Genomic DNA, 19,023 nt, shown 5'->3' with positions numbered 1-19,023 from the left:
GTTTCTCTCCAGAGCCCTAGTCAAGTGAATGCCATAATTAGTATCGCCGGAGATTCCGTGAGTATTTTCTTTCCCTTTAGACTATAAGCTTCATGAAGGGCACGATCGATCTGTAGTTCTCACTACCGTCTCCCTAACACTTTACACGGTGCATATTGTAGGTGCTCAATAAATTTTGCTGAATAAAGTGACCCACTGTACATACTCAAAATAGAGCAAATGTACAATATGATTCAAGTTCTTTACGTTTGAAGATGCCTGTTAAAGACCCAGCGTAGTACTTGGAAGGAGGTTACTTCATTGATACGTTTATACCAATTACTCCAAAATCAGGTGGGCTTCAGGGTACAGACTCTACCTCTGTCCAGGGGGGCTCTTCCCTCTAAGGAATGGAAGCAGAGGGGTAAACCCCAGGGTCGAGAAGAACTCCCCTGCGAGCTGGATCAGGGAAGGCATGAGTCCTGGGCCAGGAAAGGGCGACTGGGGTGCTGAGAGCAGCCTGTGCGGGAGGAAGGGGGAGAAGAGGGCCCTAGCACCAAACTTCCTTCCTGAAGCACCGCCTCTGGGGGAGGGGAGCCAAGGTAACATTATTATATTCTTTTATTTTCTGAGTGCTTCATTCCTGGAATCCTAGAACTAAGGGCCTGAGGGACCTTACAGTTCCTCTGATTAATGCTTAAATATCTTTAACCAAACTCCCATCAGTTACTGTGATTTTTGTTTGTTTGTTTTTGACTTGACCCTCCCTGAACAAATACAAAGGCCAGGAATCCATTCCATGGACAGCCTATTCAATGAAGACGTTATTACTATGTTAGCGACTATAATGTGGGTGGTCCAGGCTAGCCATTTCTTTGGGGAACTCTTCCTCAGCCGCGATGTGAACGATGATAAACACACTCTCTCCCCGAATCCTCTCACCCACGAGGTCGGTGTGATTATCTCGATCTATGGATTGGCAAACCAGCTCAGAGCCTGCTTGACACAAGCGCCCCGGAATCAGGGTGCTCGGATCCAAGTCCCAGCTCTGCCTCTGACAAGCCGCTCAAATGTGGGCGAGTCAGACAAAGTTCAAGCATCTGTTTTCAGCAAAACGGGGATAAAAGTCATCCCACTGGGAAGATACCGTGAGATCACGTAGGTGACGAGAGTAGGAGAGTGCATGGCACATAGTAAGCCGCTAGTCCTCAGGTCAGGGATGCCAGTAGCGTGACACTGGTCACCCAGTCGCTACAGAAGAAAACTAGGCTTCAGACCCAGTGCGCATGCCCCCGTTTCCCAGTGCCCTCAACTCAACTACACTCAACAAAGGACTGTGTCCGGAGCTCCTCTCCCCACGTAATCTGGGCAGGTTTGAAAAGAAAGCAACATTTGGGGAAGGAGGTGAATCCCACAACCCTCACATTGGAATGATGACTTCAGACCCATCCCGGTCCTTGCAGGACCCAACGGACTTCCTCAAAAGAAATCCCGCTTTCCCTTGAAGTCCATCACTGCTCAGTGCTCTACCCCCATGGTCCACACCACCACCCTTCACAAAAAGCCCCCTCCCACCTTTGGATTCTTTCCTTAATGCCACAGAAAGCTGTGTGTGCTTAGACCACAAAGCTTGCTTAGACAGGAAGCTCACCCCAACCTTTTCCAGAAAAAACATGAGAAATTGCACTTCAGGCTGTCTGCCTCTTCCCAAGTTTTGGAGAGGAAAACAATCTGCCTTTGTTGAAGAATGTACAGGTGGCCAGAATGACCTGGCAGCAAGGGACGGCCGGGGCAGGTAGTAAAATGGCTTCGTAAAAGACAGGTCAGCCTTCTGGGGACAGGACAGAGAAGCAAAAAATATAGGCTGCCTAGAAGAAATTCATGGATTGTAGACTTAATTATCAGACTATTCTTGGAGAAGGAAATACATATTGTCTGATATCGGCTCCCAAGCTTATGAATATTTAATGGACAAATAATGAATCTTGGCATAAATATTTAATGGAGCAACATCAAGGTATACAAGGGTGGGGAGTGTGCTGAGGGAAGAGGCTCTAGACAGGGAGACAACGGAGTTGGAACGGGCGTAGAAATAGGTCCAGAAAGTTCTATTGTCTCCAAGAGGGAAGTGGGATCTCCTTTGAAACCAAGTTGGGTGCCTCGATGTGAAAACAGAGGAGCTGCTTTGCAAAACGTAAACCACTGTGGACATAATGGGAAGTCGTATTTTCATTATTCCTTTCAATATTTACTTGAAAGACAGCATTGGACTATTTGCCTGGAATATGGTAACTATTGAGGGAGCTAGTACAGGCAACATAAAACTCCAGGTGGGATGAGATGAGCATTCCCTTGAGAGGATATAATTGTTTTTACAGGTGCATGGATTTGCAAAAGAGAAGCCTAGGCAGAGCGAGAAGAGGCAGAGGGTGCAGCTAGGGGAAAGCTCGAAGGACACAGTCTAGTTCCCCTGAACCCGTCCTGTGGTCAAGATTATGTGAGTGCTGGGACCACAGAACGAACCCAGATAGACGTGGCCTGTGACCATAGAGCTCACCATTGGCCAGGGGAGGCGGTCACTCAGAAATCGCCACGTAGGCTTATCAGTACGAGGCCAAGAAAGGCGCCATGGGGGCGATAGGATAGATCCGGGCTAAATCCCAAAAGCCTTCCTGGAGGGAGCAGCTTCCAGGTCACGTCCTCACGGCTGATTGCCCGTGTTGTCAGCACTTGCTTCCTTGTCTGGCGCTTCCCATTCAGCGGAAAGCCCCACGAGGAGAGAGACCCAGAAACCTAAAGGGGGCACGTAGGAGGCGACGATCCAAAGGGTCTTCATCAACGTAAAACTCTTTAATTTACCCGGATACATAAATGATCGTTCACGCCACGACGCACTTGTTGAGCGGAAACCTGGGCCCCTGCGTGGCCGCGAACATTCTCAGCCCCCGGAAAAGCATGTCCTTGCGGTTGCGCCGAGTGTGGAGCGGAGAGAAAGCAGAGCAGAGGATGCCTCTTCCCGAAGTTCCTTGAAAAACTTTCAAACGGGAACCAAAAATAGACCGAAGCCCCCCTTGCTCCCTGCTTCTCTCCACCATCTGTCAGCCCCGCTCCCCTGGGGAGAAGCTCAGGCTGACAGTAGCCGAGTGAGGGAACAGGGCTGTGGGTGGGGAAGTTTTCTTTTTTTCTGCCAGGCTGAGTTATTAATTAGCTTCCCGGAAGGTAGGGAACGAGCAGCCTTCGTCTTCTCACTTGACAAACGCTGCACCCAGAGGTCCTGCGGCCGCCCGTCCCCCGAGGCCGAGCCAGAGTCCTGGGGCCGCCGGGGCTCTCCGCACGGCGCCTCCGACCACAGGCCCTAAGTGGTCGCAGGGCCGCTCCCTCAAGGACGGGGGGTGGGGGGGGCCCTTGCGGTGGGTCTTCCCAGCTCCTTGGCAAGCCAAGTGTTTCCTGACTGCCTTCCCCGAACGCCCCGGTCCTCACACGAACTTGGCAACAGATGCTGTTTACTCGAAGCAGGACCATCTCGCCCGATGCACAGCGGGATCCGGGCCTGTCGGCTTGCGGCCGGTGGCCCCAGGAGCTGGGGGGCGGCGGGCAGGTGGAGGCCGGGGCGTGGTGAGGGGTGCGGACCCGGGGGCCGGGACCAGGGCTCTGAGCCGTGCTCTTCCTCTGGGGGAGCAGCAGCTCTGCCTGGGGGCCCCGCTCCTGCCTCCGCCTGATGCCGGGGAGGGGGGCTTCCACGTGGCCCCTCACCATCGTTCAGCTTCCCTGCACCTGACAGCCACCAGCTGCGCGTCCCCACGCATTTGAGCCCGAACACTCCCCTGGGGCATTAGATCCCGAGAAGGACCCGGCCGGTTCCTTCTACACCGTCTCCCAGCTGAAGTCTGCTGACCCCCCGGGTGTGGGCGCCGCACTGAGCTGGGACAGCCTGGGAGAGGAGGAGGAGCGTCCAGTAAAATCGCAAAAATTATAATTACAGGGACGCCTGGGGCTCAGTGGTTGAGCACCTGCCTTCAGCCCAGGTCGTGACCAGGGTCCTGGGATCGAGTCCCACATCGGGGTCCCCCACAGGGAGCCTGCTTCTCCCTTTGCCTGTGTCTTTACCTCTCTCTCTCTCTGTCTTTCATGAATAAATAAAATCTTTAAATAATAATAATAATAATAATAACAAATGGTACAACTGAAACCCAAGGAGCCAGCGTGATGTCCTCTGTGTCATAGAGCAGGTCTGTAAAGGGGCCAAAACTCAGACCTGGTATCTATAATGACCCCACATGTTTCAGGGAAGCATCGCACCACGTAGGCGAACACCTGGAGGAAGACCTCCGTACCCACCCTAAGAAACCACCTGGCCCCCCCTCCCTGCATGAGGACCCCATGGAAAAGGTCTGAATCCCCCCTCCTGCTCGCCCACCACGATTAAACCCCAGGTACTAGGTGTGTGCTTCCCCTCTGCGCCTCTCAGTGGGACAAGGACCCAGGGGGTCTGCCCTGATGGACAAGCCCTAGAACTGCCTGTGGACCCCTCACCGTTGGGAGCTTGGCCTGACTTTAATCTGCTGGAGTGCCCACGCCTTTTTCTCCTTTTAGCAGCTTCCAGTGGAAATCACAAATAAATTTACTCACTATGTAAGTTTGACTAAAGCGGAGCTGCCCTGACTTTATTTGGGGGTGAGGACTTCCAGGGTCATAGGGACCCAGTCCCTTTTTCCTGGGACGACTGCCTTGGAAGATCTTCAGGACCTGAGGGCCACAGTTTAAAAATCACTGGTCTGAAAAAAAAAAATAAATAAAAATAAAAAATAAAAATCGCTGGTCTGAGGCATCTGGGTGGGTCAGTTGGATGAGTGTCTGACTCTTGATTTCAGCTCACATTATGATTTCAGGCTCATGAGATCGAGCCCCACGTCAGGCTCTGCACTGGGCACGGAGCCTGCATGAGATTCTCTCTCCATCCCTCTGCCCCTCCTCCCTCCACTTGCTCACGCTCTCTCTCTCAAAAAAAAAAAAATGAAATTTGAAAATACAAAAAAAACCATTGCTGGTCTGACCTAACACCTTATTTTGCAGAAGCAGCTGTGCCCGGGTCTACCTCTTGCACGGGGTTATAGATCCAGCAGTGACATGGGAATGGATTACTTACATCTGTTCTATAGGATTCTTGGGGAAGGCCTGGTGAGGTCCTGAATATCTAAACACTGCACATTGCAACGATATCCGTGAGGGAGCTGGTGGTGTGCAACGCCCAGGCCCACCATTTGATAGCTGCATGAACCAATCGCTCTGGACCAATGTCTCCGCCTGTAAAATGGGAACAATAAGGGTCCCTGTCTCACAGTCTTAGTGTGCGGTTGAGGCGGGGTAATGCCTACAGGACCTTTCATCTAATTGCTAGACGTGTGCCAAGTGCTCCCAATGGCTTGTTGCATCTTCTCCGTCATCAGCATCACCATCATCATCTTCATTTGAACTGTTGTTTCTCACTTTGATAAAACTGACCCGGGTCCCCCCGTACCTTTCCCCTGGGATGTGAATGGGGAGCAGCATGGCCTCAGAGGGTGACAGAGGAAGCCGTCTGGGACTACGCGGGGGCGTTCACTCTGTGGATGAGGTTGACGCAAAGTAAACCCAGTTGAGAGATGAAGGCAGAGATTCTCATGATATTCTTTGGGCACCTGTAACCAGCCACACGAGGGAATGTTTATCTTCTGGGCTTTTCGGTTAGCCAGCGCCCCGATATTTTCTTTAACAGCCCCCACCCGCTCACACATGCCCTGGTCAGAGGCCCAGAGACGGGAGGTATCCTGCCCGCGGCCCCCGGCAGGTGGGAGAACCCCAATGCCCTTCCTCTCCTGGCCATGCTCTTCCTCTCTACCTCCCAGACGGCGTCCTCCACCCAGCCTTTACCTTCCTCAGTGCCAGAGAAACCCGGGATTGCTCACTCGGCCATTTGTTCTTCTTCCAAACCCAACGCCCGCAAACCATTCCATGTGAATGTGCCTTGGCGAGGGAAACAGTCCAATTACTGGTCTAATGAGCCAGCGTTCGTCTCATCTCCCCCATAAAGGCACGCGTGGCCCCAGCGCTCCCGGAGCCCCGCTCCAATGACGGCGGAGGGATGGAGAAGGAGCCCTGCTCGGCAGTTCAAACCCACTGACTGCACAGGCTGGAAAATGAAATGACTGATACCATGTAATTAGGCCTTAATTATTTATCATTTTTGGTTAATTACTGCCACTTGCAAGTTAACAGGTTGTAAAACTCTTGGGCTGTGTTTATTAAATGTTAGGCGATCATTAGCAAGGAAGTGCCATCCTCCAGTGTTAATGAAATATCCGTAAAAATCCATGACCTCTAGCAATGCAGGACTTGGGGCCACTTGGGAGACAGTACCGTGGATTCACAGCTAATCGTACATTTTTGGAACCAGGATTTCCACATTCGGGAAGAAGACTTGAAGGGAAGGTTGCAGCGTCTCTGTGCTCTCCCGCGATTCCTCGGTGCTCAGGGCACGAGCACGGCAAGGAGGGTGGGGGCAGCAGGAGGAGGAGGAGGAGGAGGAGCAGCTCCTGTCTCTCCTCGGCGTCATGGTGCCTAAATGTCTGCCATTAGGAAGTCATTCTTTGGGGTTCAGTGTTATCCAAACTACACCGACGTCCTTCAGGAAGTAAATATCCCTCTGGGAGACGTTCTTCACAATTAAATGGAAAATGTGGCTTTGCAGTAGCCCTTCCGAAAGAAAGAACTGGAGGTTTTTGCAAGTGATTCATTCAATAGGAGTCCACAGACAAACTAGGTGAGCATCAGGCCATAATAACATAAGTATAAGGACTAGAACAAAGGAGGTGAAACCACAGGCACACTTCAACTGGAGTTGCAGATGCAGTTCTATAGACCACATTTTGAAAGGAGCATTGAAAGGCCAGAGTGAGTTCTTGACAAGTAAATTGGATAATGAGAGGGAAGAACCTATTTCACAGGAAGATCTCTTGAAAGAATTGAGAATGTTTAGCCTGGAAAGGCGTAGGCTGGCTAGATAGCTTGACAGTTGTCTTCAAATACCCTAAAAGCTTCCATGTGGATTGGAAACAAATTTATTCTATGTGTCCCCAGAAGGCAGGTCTAAGGGATAAAAGCTCCTAAGAGGCGAGCTTCAGCTTTAAAACGCCGTGGAAAGTGAGGGTTGCCCATCAGTGGAATTGGCTGACTCGAAAGGTAGTGAGTTCACCTTCTCAGAGGTATGTAAGCAGGACCCTGACAGTCACCTTAGAAACACCGCGGGGAGGAATCTCCTCACTAGATGGATGGCTGAATGAAAGAGGGTTAAATGTTTCAAGTTCTATGAATTTGAACTCATTAATACTGTACTATCAATTATCTGGTTCCACGTCTTTCCCCGGTGCCAGGAGCTGGGTTCTCACCCGGAGGAACTAGGCCCCATCTGTCCAGGGCGGGCCAAGCTTCGTGGTCTTCCAACATGTCTCTACATCTACGGTCTACAGTGAGAGTGTTCTGAGTTCTAACGTGGAAGGAGTCCTGTGCCCTCACCCCCTCCACGACCCCTACCTGAGCCCCCGTGTCTTTGCTTAGGAAGCACAGAAAAAGAGGCCTGTCTGTAGGCTGCCTCTCCGAGATGCCCCAAGGAATACTGAGGCCGTTCGTCGCTCCTCTGAGCTCCGCGCTGAATGCTCAATCACCATCGAGAGGCACTTGGACGCAGACACCTCAGGTATATAATACAATATTAGAGGCGCAGAAAAGCATCCAAAGATTTGTAATTAAAGAATCAATCAACCCATCCCTTCTCTCTTTATAAACTCATCCCAAGCAAGTGACAAGTGGCTGCCTTCAAGGTCATAGAGTATACGTTTGTGGATTTAACATGAAATGAAACATTTGACAGGAACAAAAAGGTGTTGGCATCCATCATCGATCCGGCCACCGTGTGGGGAGCCGACGCCGCACAGGGCACCGTGGGGTGCAGAGGCTGGGGATGGGGTGGTGTCCTCTTCAAAGATCTTCCAGTCTCGCAGGAAAGTCTGGACTCTTGCAAAAAGAGCTCCTCTATACCGACAAAGGCTCACCGCCTGGCTCTGGACCCGCACCGCGCAGCAGAGTCTCGGGCATACAGTCGGCATTTGCTACTCGTTTCATGAATAAATCCTCGGACAAAAGCTGAATCTGGTCCTTTTCCAGGCCCGTGAAGAACGGAGAAGTTAAAGCACCAGAGGAGGTCAGAAGAGGAAGAGATTCCTGCCGAAAGAGAAACTCAGGGAAGGTTCGTGGAGGAGGCCGACCCACGGAGCCTCGAAGGAAGGAAAGATGGAAATAGAACATTCCAGATAGTGGTTTCAGCAAGGCCAACGTCTCAGAGCAGGGGAGTGTGAGTCAAATGCACACAACTCCTTGCAATCATCCCATCCTCTCTTCCCTTGCCGGTCTGCCTGGGCTAAGCTAACTCCTCATTGGTGTCTCTGCCCTCAGTTTCCCCAGCGTGGATGCAGCCCCCCCTCCGCCCGCACTGCTGGCCTTATCATAGCCCCGAAGCACGGTTGGCGTCCTGGCCCCGGCCGTGGGGAAGCACGTGCTGACTCCCCACGCTCAGCTCAGCAGTGTTCCAGCCTGACCCCGGGCGAGCTGGCCACAGTGTTCCTGAAGGACCTTCCACTGCCCCGTCCCCCCCCCACCCGGTCCCACTGCCTAGACTTCCCTGTGCTCCACGGTGCGTGATCTCCGTGCTTCCACGTCTCCGCTTGTGCTTCTTCAGATACAAAAATCCTTCTCTTAGAATGTTCATGTCTGATTTTATCCGCCTCTCATGGTTTCAGTTTAGGGCCACCTTCTCACGAATCTTTGTCCGGCCTTCCCTGGAAGTCATCTGTGAGCCCCTGTGTCTACACCTGCTTCACTCTTAGCTCCTGTTTCTCTTTCCGTGCAGCTGGACGGACACATACTTTGTGTCTCTCAAAGTAAAATTGCCTGAAGGACGGTTTTTCCCAGAACTTAGGGCCAGAACAGGTAGCAGTGGGAATGCGGACGCCCTCCCGCGTTTCTGCCAGATTCTCCGACGGCCCCCGGGGGCCTTGTGTGTGCAGCTGCCCCCTGCGAGCTGGGGCTACCGACACAGGGGAAGACACACTCATGAAGCTGGGCCACTCAGATCCCACCGTGGGAATGAGAATGAAGAAAGAGTGACGGAGACGACTGGGTCTGCGCCTTCTCGCGGCGAGCTCCAAAAAGATGCCGGCGACCTCCCTGCTGAAGTCCTGGGAACCGCTCGGTTTTCTCCCCGAGTTATCTGGCGTGGTCTGGTCCGGCTGATTCTTACATCTTTCACCGCATCGGTGTGCTAGTGCAAAGCGTAGCAAAGTATCACAAGCTGGGTGGCTTCAACAGCACAAATGTCTGATGTCGTCGTTCAAGAGGCTGGAGGTCCAAGATCAGGGTGTCCGTGGGGCTGGTTCTGTCTTAGGATGAGAAGGAGAATGTTCTAGGCCTCTCTCCATGCCGTGCAAATGGCCATCTTCTCCTTCATATTGTGTTTCCATATTGTGGTCTCGTGTGTGTGTGTGTGTGTGTGTGTGTGTGTGTGTGTCTGTCGGTTGCTGTGTCCAAATCCCCCCTTTGGATAAGGACACCAGTCATATGGGATTAGGGGCCCCCTGGACTCCAGTGCGACCTCATATTAACTAATAGCATCGGCAACGATCCTATTCCCAAAGAAGGTCACATTCTGAGGTACCGGGGGGTTCAGAATTCAGTGTGTGACTTTTCGGTGGGGATGTGGGAGGGGGTGGGGGCGGGGGACACAATTCAGCCCATAACAATCTTTTCAGCTTTTGAAGACTGAGCTGTTTGGGGATTACTCAATACTCGCCCTTTTGTTTTCTTAAGATATTCAGAACTGGGTTGCTCATAACCCAAGGACCTCGATAGATCAAGTGAATGAGGGAACAGGTAAGTTAGTAAAGATAGAACAGAAAGAGTGACAGAGTGAAGGATGGGTGGGTGCACGAGTTAGCGAGTGAATATGGCCACACTGCTCCCCCATCCACCCTTCATTTTCTCCATATCCCCTCTTTAAGTAGGAGTTATCAATACCACGGGGCAGGGCTGGGCAAGTGGAAGGTCCACGAGGGCCCCATCCTCACACCCTCCGGTTTGGTAAGTTGTCAACCAGGGAGTATGTCACTAGAACCGGTAACAAGGAAGACGAGACAGCGTTCCCTTTGCTAAAGCCTGTACTGCTTCGGGGAACCAGACAGAAAGAGCATCAATTACTTAGGAGAAAAGTCGCATTTTATGCAGCCGGGGCACATGAAGGGGGCGCGGTCACGGGGACCAACGAGGATGCGAGCTCTCCAGGGTCTCCACTGGGAGGAAGAAGGCTGCCCAGCAGCTAATTTTAACAAACGCCGCCGAGTAGCTGCAGTTTCCCCAGGGCCCATGTCTCTCCTCTTTCTAGCATATTAATAGGAAACAGGAGTCGTTGTTGGAGGATTTTAGCATCTCCACCTCCACCACTTTGCCTGTGGAGTATGGAACCCCAGATAACTTAGGGGGGCAAGGAGACGCCCTCGACCTCTCCCATCGCTTCTGGCAGGACCCTCGGGCATCCCACCAACGGGCGGTCTGTGCCCCCCGCGGTGTGTAGGGCAGCCCCATGGTGGAGACCTGCTGGAAACCTCTTCCACAGCCCCATACGCAGGCGCTCACCCTACAGACTGCCGGCGGTCTCCTGCAGAGACGCCTTCCGCAGAGGCAGAACTAGGACACACCTACTTGACAGCGTGTCCGCTCTCAGATCCGTGGTCACCACGATACGGGCTTGTTTGCTCCCTCTCTTCTCGCGTCCCTTCCTCCTCCTACTGCCACCTGTTCTCGCCTTCGCTCAGATCCTAAGGACGTTTGTCAACTGCACACTCCGGGGAAGGAATTCGGCTGGGAGCTTGAGCGTGGCCTCCCGATCCACACGCCCTCATGAATAGTCTTTTCATTAAACAGATAGGGAACCTGGGCAGAAGCAGGCCCTCCTGACAACTAAAATATCCTTGCGGGTACGCTGCGTCATGGAGGCCTCCTGCCTCCTGATGCGTCACTGCCTGATGTCATCTGGACTGTCTGCGAGTCGGTTGTCTGTGTTCTTGTAGGGAGGCACATTCCTGGAGGGCGGGGCCCACCCCGACTCCTTCCCCGCTGGATGCCCGGCATCCCCAGGTGGTACAGCAGGTGCCTGATACATAAACAGAAGGCCGAGGGCTCCGATGATTGGAAAAAGTCTCCCTAAAGAGGCAGAATTTATTTGGGAATGGCAGGATTAGAAAACACATTCGGCGCAAAAGCACACAGGATGAGCAAGGGTGTGGAGGTGAAAACTTTCAGAAAGCAGACATGAGGCCTCCGGAATACGGACATGGGTACTCTTCTAAAATGCTGAGTTCAAGGTCACCTGGGGGGCTCAGCAGTTGAGCATCTGCCTTTGGCTCAGGGTGGGACCCCGGGGTCCCGGGATCGAGTCCCGCATTGGGCCCCCCACAGGGAGCCTGCTTCTTCCTCCGCCTGTGTCTCTGCCTCTCTGTGTCTCTCATGAATAAATATTAAAAATAAGTAAATAAATAAATAAATAAATAAATAAATAAATAAATAAAATAATAAAATAAATTAAATTAAAATAAATAAATAAAATAAATTAAAATAAAATAAAATAATAAATTAAATTAAATTAAAATAAAATAAAATAAATAAAATAAAATAATAAAATAAAATAAAATAATAAAATAAATTAAAATAAAATAAAATAATAAATTAAATTAAATTAAAATAAAATAAAATAAATAAAATAAAATAATAAAATAAAATAAAATAATAAAATAAATTAAATTAAATCTAAAAAATAAAATAAAATAATAAAATAAAATAAAATAAATAAAATAAAATAAAATAAAATAAATAAAATAAAATAAAATAAAATAAAATAAAATAAAATAAAATAAAATAAAAAAAATAAAATACTGAGTTTCAGCTTGGTGACAAGCAACCTTTGATGGCGTAGGATAGGCCGGGGTGTGACACTGGCTCACTTGAACTATATCTGGGGCTTTAAGAGGGAGCGTGCAGTAGAGCACAATTCCAAACAGCTGGATTCCGATCCTAACTTGGCCAGACATCGCCGGCAGCAAGATCGGGAAATGTGGAGCCGAAGAGACCACAAGCCTCACTACGCACACAGACAGGGCCAACCACCTCCGAAGGCTGGTAGTGGGGCCACTCTCCCTTCTGGTCCAACCAACACCCCATTAGCAACAGAAGCCAGAGTAGGTTTGGGGTTTTTTTGTTTTGTTTTGTTTTTTGGCTGAATCTGGTCCTTTTCAAATCCCTCCAACGGCACTCCTTCACCATAGAGCAAACTCCAGAGTGCCCGGCCTGGCCCGCAAGACCCTCCGGGCCTGGCCTCTGCGACCCTGACCTTGCTGTCCTTAGGACATGCCAAGCACATACGCACCTCAAGACCTTTGAACTTGTGGTTTGCTCAGCCTGGAAAGCTTTCCACCGGCTATCGTCATGCCTTAGTCTCTGTCTTCCATCGGTTCTCGGTTTCAAAGTGATCCCTTTCGAGAGGCAATTTTTCATTCTATGTACGACACCGTCTAGCAGAGAGTCCCATCACGCTCGGCGGCGTCCGTTGTACTTGTAGGTCTGATAGTCTCCACTCCCTTGTTTGTCTGCTTACGGTCTGACTCCCTAGCTGAAAGGATGCTCCACGAGGACAGTTCTGTTCGCTTTGCTTCCTTTGAGAACAGTTCCTGGCCCAGAGCGGGTGCTCAATAGATCGGTGTTGAATTAATGAATACAACGAAATTGCCTTATATGCGGGTCTTAGAATAACCGTACGGCTTCATGTGACAACAGGTCACTGCTAATTGACGACTGAGCCAGGACGAAGCGTAGGCGCCCTGCTTCCCAGCTCAGTCTTCTGTCTTTGCTCGGAGTGACCTTGACCATCTCTTTTCTTCATCTATTAAATGGGCATAATCTCTCCACCCAGCCTTCCCTGGAGAAGCTACATTAATATGCATAATGAGAAAGTTCCTTGTAAAGCAAACGAATGCAAGCGATTTGTGGGGATTTAAGGAGGCCACAATGAGGAGAGTTGTAATAATCAGCTAGAGGGATGAGCGCTTCAGCTTCTTGGGCCAGGCCATCCTATGCATGTCACCACCCCATGCGCCCCAAGCTCCTGGGACGGTGTCACAACTATCAAGGAACCTCGGGTGGAACAGCTAACTAGGGCACTGATTGTGGGAACCGGAATAAATGCAATTTGAATGAGGCATACAGCACATTTTGGGAAACGTCTCAAGAATAGTTTTCAAGTGGGATGGTGACCAGCTGTTCTCCTTCTCTGCTCAGGAAGGGGGAACCACCATGGGATTTAGGGACAAGCCGTAAGAGAAGCGATGATGGCCCTAGGGAGTTGTGCATCGTGGGAGGCAGAGAAGGGAGCCAGGGGCATGGCCGCAGCAGGAGGCTCACCGTCCCCAGCTACCTCCTCCAAAACGAACCGCCGTGGCCTCCCTGTGCTTGGAACCCTGCCGGGGCTGCGCACCTCCCTCCGGGTATAGATGCCTAATGAATTAGCTGGACATCAAAGCCTCTCCTCCGGCAGGCTCTTCAGCTGCGTTTCTTGCAGGACCTCGGTTCACACTGTACTGTCCAGTATCGCAGATCTCGTCGTGTTTTACACACGCACCCCTCACTGCTTCCTTCTTCGCCTGCTTAGAGGAACATTCACCTCCCCTGAGCCTGCACCACCGCCTCCTGGCCTTAGAGATGCAGCGGTGCCTTTATTTCCCAGCGAACCCCCCTAAATACGTACCCGCCCCAGGAAGCCCCCGGGCCTGGTGCAGCCCCATCGCTGTCATCCACGGCTGTCTCCTGGCCTTCGTCACAGCTCCCCTCGCCTGGGAGACAGGGCAGACACCGGGGCACGGCCCCAGGACAGAAGCGCCCAGGTGCTGCTGTAGTATTTCTGCGCTGGGCCTTCCCGTGGCTGCGGCTACGGAGCCTCCCCACAGCCACAGGGGCGGGATGGCTTCGGGACCCCGTTTCCCTACCAGAAGCTGCACCAGGCCTCGGGGTCACAGGCGGCCTCGGGGCTCAGAGTGAAGCTGGATCCGGCCCCGGGGCCGCTGCCTCAGACCAGGCCTCTTCCCAAGCTGCCCTGCGGCCCTGCACGTCCTGGGAGAAGGGGGGCCGCCGAGCCACCGCGTCTACACGGGGCCCGGGGGGCCGCTCCTGGGGCCGGACACTGCGGCAGGGGACACTCAGGGTACAAGGAGCAGCAGGGAGCAGAGGGCTGCGCGTGAGATGGCAAGGGCTCAGCACTCCTGCTAGAGTCGGGGGGGGGGGGGGGGGGAAATTAGTCAAGGTGTGGAAAAGCCGAGAAGATCCACATGCAGCCTCCTAAGAAGACCTGGATCACAGGAACAAAGGCTGTGGAGGCGGATCGTGGCGCCCGGGGGCTCAGCTCAGGCCACGACCCCGGGATCCCGGGATCCAGTCCCACATGGGGCTCCCTGCTCAGCGGGGGTCGGCTTCCCCCTCGGCCCCCCTCCACTCATGCGCTCTCGCTCTCTCAAATAAATAAATAAATAAATACCTGAAAAAAAAAAAACTGTGGTGGCAAATCAATGCATAAATTCCTAAAGGAGGGCAGCCCGGGTGGCTCAGTGGTTTAGCACCGCTTTCAGCCCAGGGCGTGATCCCAGAGATCCAGGATCGAGTCCCACGTCGGGCTCCCCGCATGGAGCCTGCTTCTCCCTCTGCCTGTGTCTCTGCCTCTCTCTCTCGGTGTCTCTCGTGAATAAATAAATAAAATCTCTAAAAAGAAATAAATTCCTATAGGAACTGGGGCTGGACCGCAGACTCACATTCAAGACCATGGTGTTGGCTTTTATGGTGCTGACTCCCCACTCTGAGCGAGAACGGCTCCCACTCAGCATCCTCCACCGCATTCCTGAGAAGTGGCCAGGGTACCCGCGGCCCCCACTCCCTCGGGCTCCGCCCTACCGACCACCACGATGTATTACAGTTGCTCTCTTTACACTCTTTGTCACTAGCCGTGAGCTCCCTGATGCAGGGGACAGGACTTACCAGATTTGTTTTGCTGGGACAGCACCCAAACCATCCATCCACCTGGTAAATAAGTACTTGAAGCATCTCCCCTTCACAGGTATGGTGCTCGATCCTAAGAATGCCAGGAAAAACAAAATATGATCGCAGGCCTCGGGGATCTTACAATCTAATAGGAGAGAAGAGCAAATAAGCAGAAAGTATAATATCCTATGGTTAAGTGTTGCGATAAAAGAAAATGTCTGGGAGGATAGGAACGTAGAGAAGCCACTGACCTGGGTCTAGAGACTCAGAAAAGTGGGTCTAGAGACCCACTGACCTGGGTCTAGACTCTGGGTCTAGAGGATTTTTCATAGAAGTTCAAATGAAAGTAGAGGAATCAGCCATACAAATGGTGAGACAGGAGGGGTGAGGTGGGGACAAATTTCAGGATTGGGGACCATCAGGTGCTTTGGCTTAGAGGCAAGAAACTATGGGGGCAGAGAGCAGACCAGGGTGGATGGCACAGGAGTCAGTGTCTTTGTAACTAGGGAGGTGGCAAGGTAAGAAATTTAATTTAATTTTGTGTACAATTGAAAGACATCAAATAGTTTTCTGGGTTTTTGGTTGATTAGGGTGAGGCTTTTTTTTTTTTTTTTGCAGGGGAATGCATGAGTAGACTAGATATTTAATAATCACATGCTATGTGTTCAATTCATATTTAATGAATATGAGAATGAATAAATGGACAAATAAATTTTTAAAAAATGAGAATCCAGGAATACATTTTCCTAATAAAACATGTTTGATGTTATCAGCTACCTGCTGGGACAGGAAGGAAGAGGGAGAGGGATGGCACAGCTTGATCTCTAGGAGGTGAATGTGACTGAGCCGTCTCTCGGGGCTCAGGGCTGGCTTAGCTGCTTCTGGGGTACAGGCCAGAGGGCAAGTGAGAAGGCCTCCTGTACCACCTTGCCACCAGCCTCAGGCAGCAGTATGCAGAAGGCGAACACGTGAGATGTGAATCCCCTGCAGGATGGTTCAGTTTGGGTCTACCAAAAGGCTCGAGACAATTCGGCGATCCGTTTTGAATTACACAGTGCGAGTTAGAGAGGTCTGGAGCCTCTTCCAAACCTCGGAGGAGGTGACCCTAAGGAAAACCCATATCCTCTTAGAATCAGTGCTCGGAGTAGTCCTGGGGCGGCACAGCAAACACTTCCAGGGTCCCTCAGATACTCAAGATTCCATACGAGGCACCCCGGAGGAGAGAGATGAACAAGAAAGTGGTGACCCCATGCAGGGAGTTCACAATCCTGTAATGAGAGACTTTTAAGAAACACAATTATACAACCTCAAGTCCAGGTTGAATAGAATAAGAAGACAAATAATAACAGGAAATTACTTTCTGTTAGAGGAAATAAGAATATTTTACGGCGCGGACATGACATTTTCCTGGGTCTTTCATGTAGGATTCTGATGGACTGATACGGTGACGGCAAAGCAGGGCATTTTAGGTTGAGGAAATTAGATTTGCAAAGGCACGTGGTGAAGAAAGCAAAGGGCACGTGCTGGCGGAGGAGGGGGTCTGATCCGACGGGAACGGTGGACGCTGGGGACAGATGAGGCCGCACGGAGTCTGCAGCCAGACAGAAGGTTCTCCCAGCTCGTGCCCGAGAGCCCCGATCTCACCCTCCGAACGGTAGGGACGCCACCAGACAGTTCGAATGCAGGACTGGCTCGGCTGCAGGATGGAGGGGGAACGGCCCCGTCTCTCTCTCCGGGGGTGTGACGTGCACGACGTGTCTGGACCCTCTGATTCCAATTCTATTTCAAGGCAGGAGCCAAGTCTTGCAGGGGCGGGGGGTGCCTCCCCTCCCTGTGCTTCATCCCAGCAGCCAGGGGACCCCACATATTCTCGCTTCATTACAGAGGAGCTGAGGCACCAAATGAACCATTGTCTCCTAATGGGTCTGGCTGCATCTGGAGTCGGCCCATCAAGTGAATTAACGAGCAGCTTTCGCGAGGGCTTCAGGTCCTGGTGCCTCGCAGGCCGACCACAGATCTGCAGTGGTGGCAGCCAGGAACCCAGGAGGCCAGGGTGAAGACCGAGGTGGCAAGAGAAGAAAAGGCCCCAAGGGAAACATCCTGCAGGGTTTATGATGTGGCGAGTTTCCTGTGAAATGAGAAGGGAAAGAGAAGAGGACATTTGACGTCCTTCCATCCCTCAGTCCCCATTTGGGAGAAGCCACACACGTTGCCTGGAAAACCATGAAGCCTTTATTGGACTAGGGTGGCCTGAGCATTCAGCTGGGAACGATTTTCCCCAGAACGGGGAGCCAGGCCAGGTGCTGTTTATCATCCTCACTTCTCTGACTCACTTCCTTCCCCAAAGACCCAAGAGGGAACACACAAGTACGTGACAAATGAACCTTTTCCCAGAAAATAATTCAGAGTTTGGCCACTTATTGCCTATACACACAGATTGTTTCTCTGAGGCCTCAAGATGGAATGCAAATTTGGGAAGGCAACGCAGTCCATCTTCTAGGGGAATGAGCCTCCAACCCTGCTAATGTCCCGCTCAATCTCAACTAATGGCTTTACTTTTGAGCACCCACTGCATGACGGGGACCAAGCCACATGGGACCACATACCTCTTCTCGCATGGATGGAGAAAAGGATAGAATGAAGTCTTAGTCAAGCACAGAGAAGTTAGAGAAAGATCTGGAGGTCTCAATGAATCCCAAACCGCGCTCGAACAGAATAAGCAAATTGTCCAAACTGTTCAGATAAAATTCAGTTCTAGGATATATTGACAGAAAAAGCCATAAAATAGACCGAAAACAATTTGGCATGCTAATTAATAGGCCTCGCGAGAGCATCGCGATCTGTTTCAGTCTTTTTATTTTAATACAGAGCAGGGGCCTATTTCTAATTACAATGTAAAAGTCTTGACTTCTTTATTCTAGGGATGCAAAGAGCTGGTGATTTAACTGGAACGAGGGAAGGTCAAAAGGTGATCATATTTTCCCAACATGTGATGATACATTTCTCCAGGCACAGGAGACAGAGTAAGCAATGGAAAGCAGCCCCTTCTGATTTTGAGGGCCTCCTCTACAGGTGTCTAACCTGGTACTGTGGCTCAACCCTGGGTCCTCATGGTTTCCCTTGTGCCCTCAAGCCAGATCGGAGTTTCTTGCTCGTGGGAGTGAAGGGAGGCTGGAGATGCTAGCAGGGATCCTTTGTTCCGTATTTAAGAAAAATCTGAGGCTCTTATAAACTACATATTCCTAGGGCCCAGCTCCAGAAGTTCGAAGGGCAGACTGGTAGTAGCAGAGTCACCCAGAACCCTGGATTCCCCGGGTCAGGCTCTTCCCGCCGCAGGGTACCCCCCGGGCCCCCCAGGCCTGGCCGGGCAGCCCTGCTCCCTGGATGCTCTCCAGTGTGCCTCCTCTCCTTCTCGCTTCTCTAAACAAGTCAGCTCTCAAAGTGAAATTGGCTCCTAGAAATCAAGCCAGGGAATAACCTGACTATTTCTTGCCGAGAAGTAATAATTATGGCCCTAGAAGGATGCAATCTGCATACATTATTGCAAGTTATGCCAACAGAATGTCAACATTTGTGTCAGGAGGAATCTCGAGCTGCAATTACTCCAGGTCCTGGCCTGGCATTCTGAGACAGAGTTGGCGGTGCTAATTGCAGGGGAGGCGAACCGGCGGGTGGCGGGTGGCGGGGGACGCGGAGGGGAGACAGACGGGGAACCACAGTCTTGAAGGTCAGCGTGTGGCGGGGATAGAGATGAACTTGGAGCTGGATGCGTCACGGGGAGCGTGGTGATGGAGCTGTTCTCTACTAAGATGGCAGAGAGGCTCGTCTTGGCACACCCGCTTTGGGGTTCTGGGCTTGTCCCTATAAAAAAGGATCCACTTCCTT

The sequence above is a fragment of the Vulpes lagopus genome, chromosome 7 (assembly GCF_018345385.1).
Source record: "Vulpes lagopus strain Blue_001 chromosome 7, ASM1834538v1, whole genome shotgun sequence".
In the NCBI taxonomy this organism is placed as follows: Eukaryota; Metazoa; Chordata; class Mammalia; order Carnivora; family Canidae; genus Vulpes; species Vulpes lagopus.
This window is presented reverse-complemented; position numbering follows the sequence as displayed.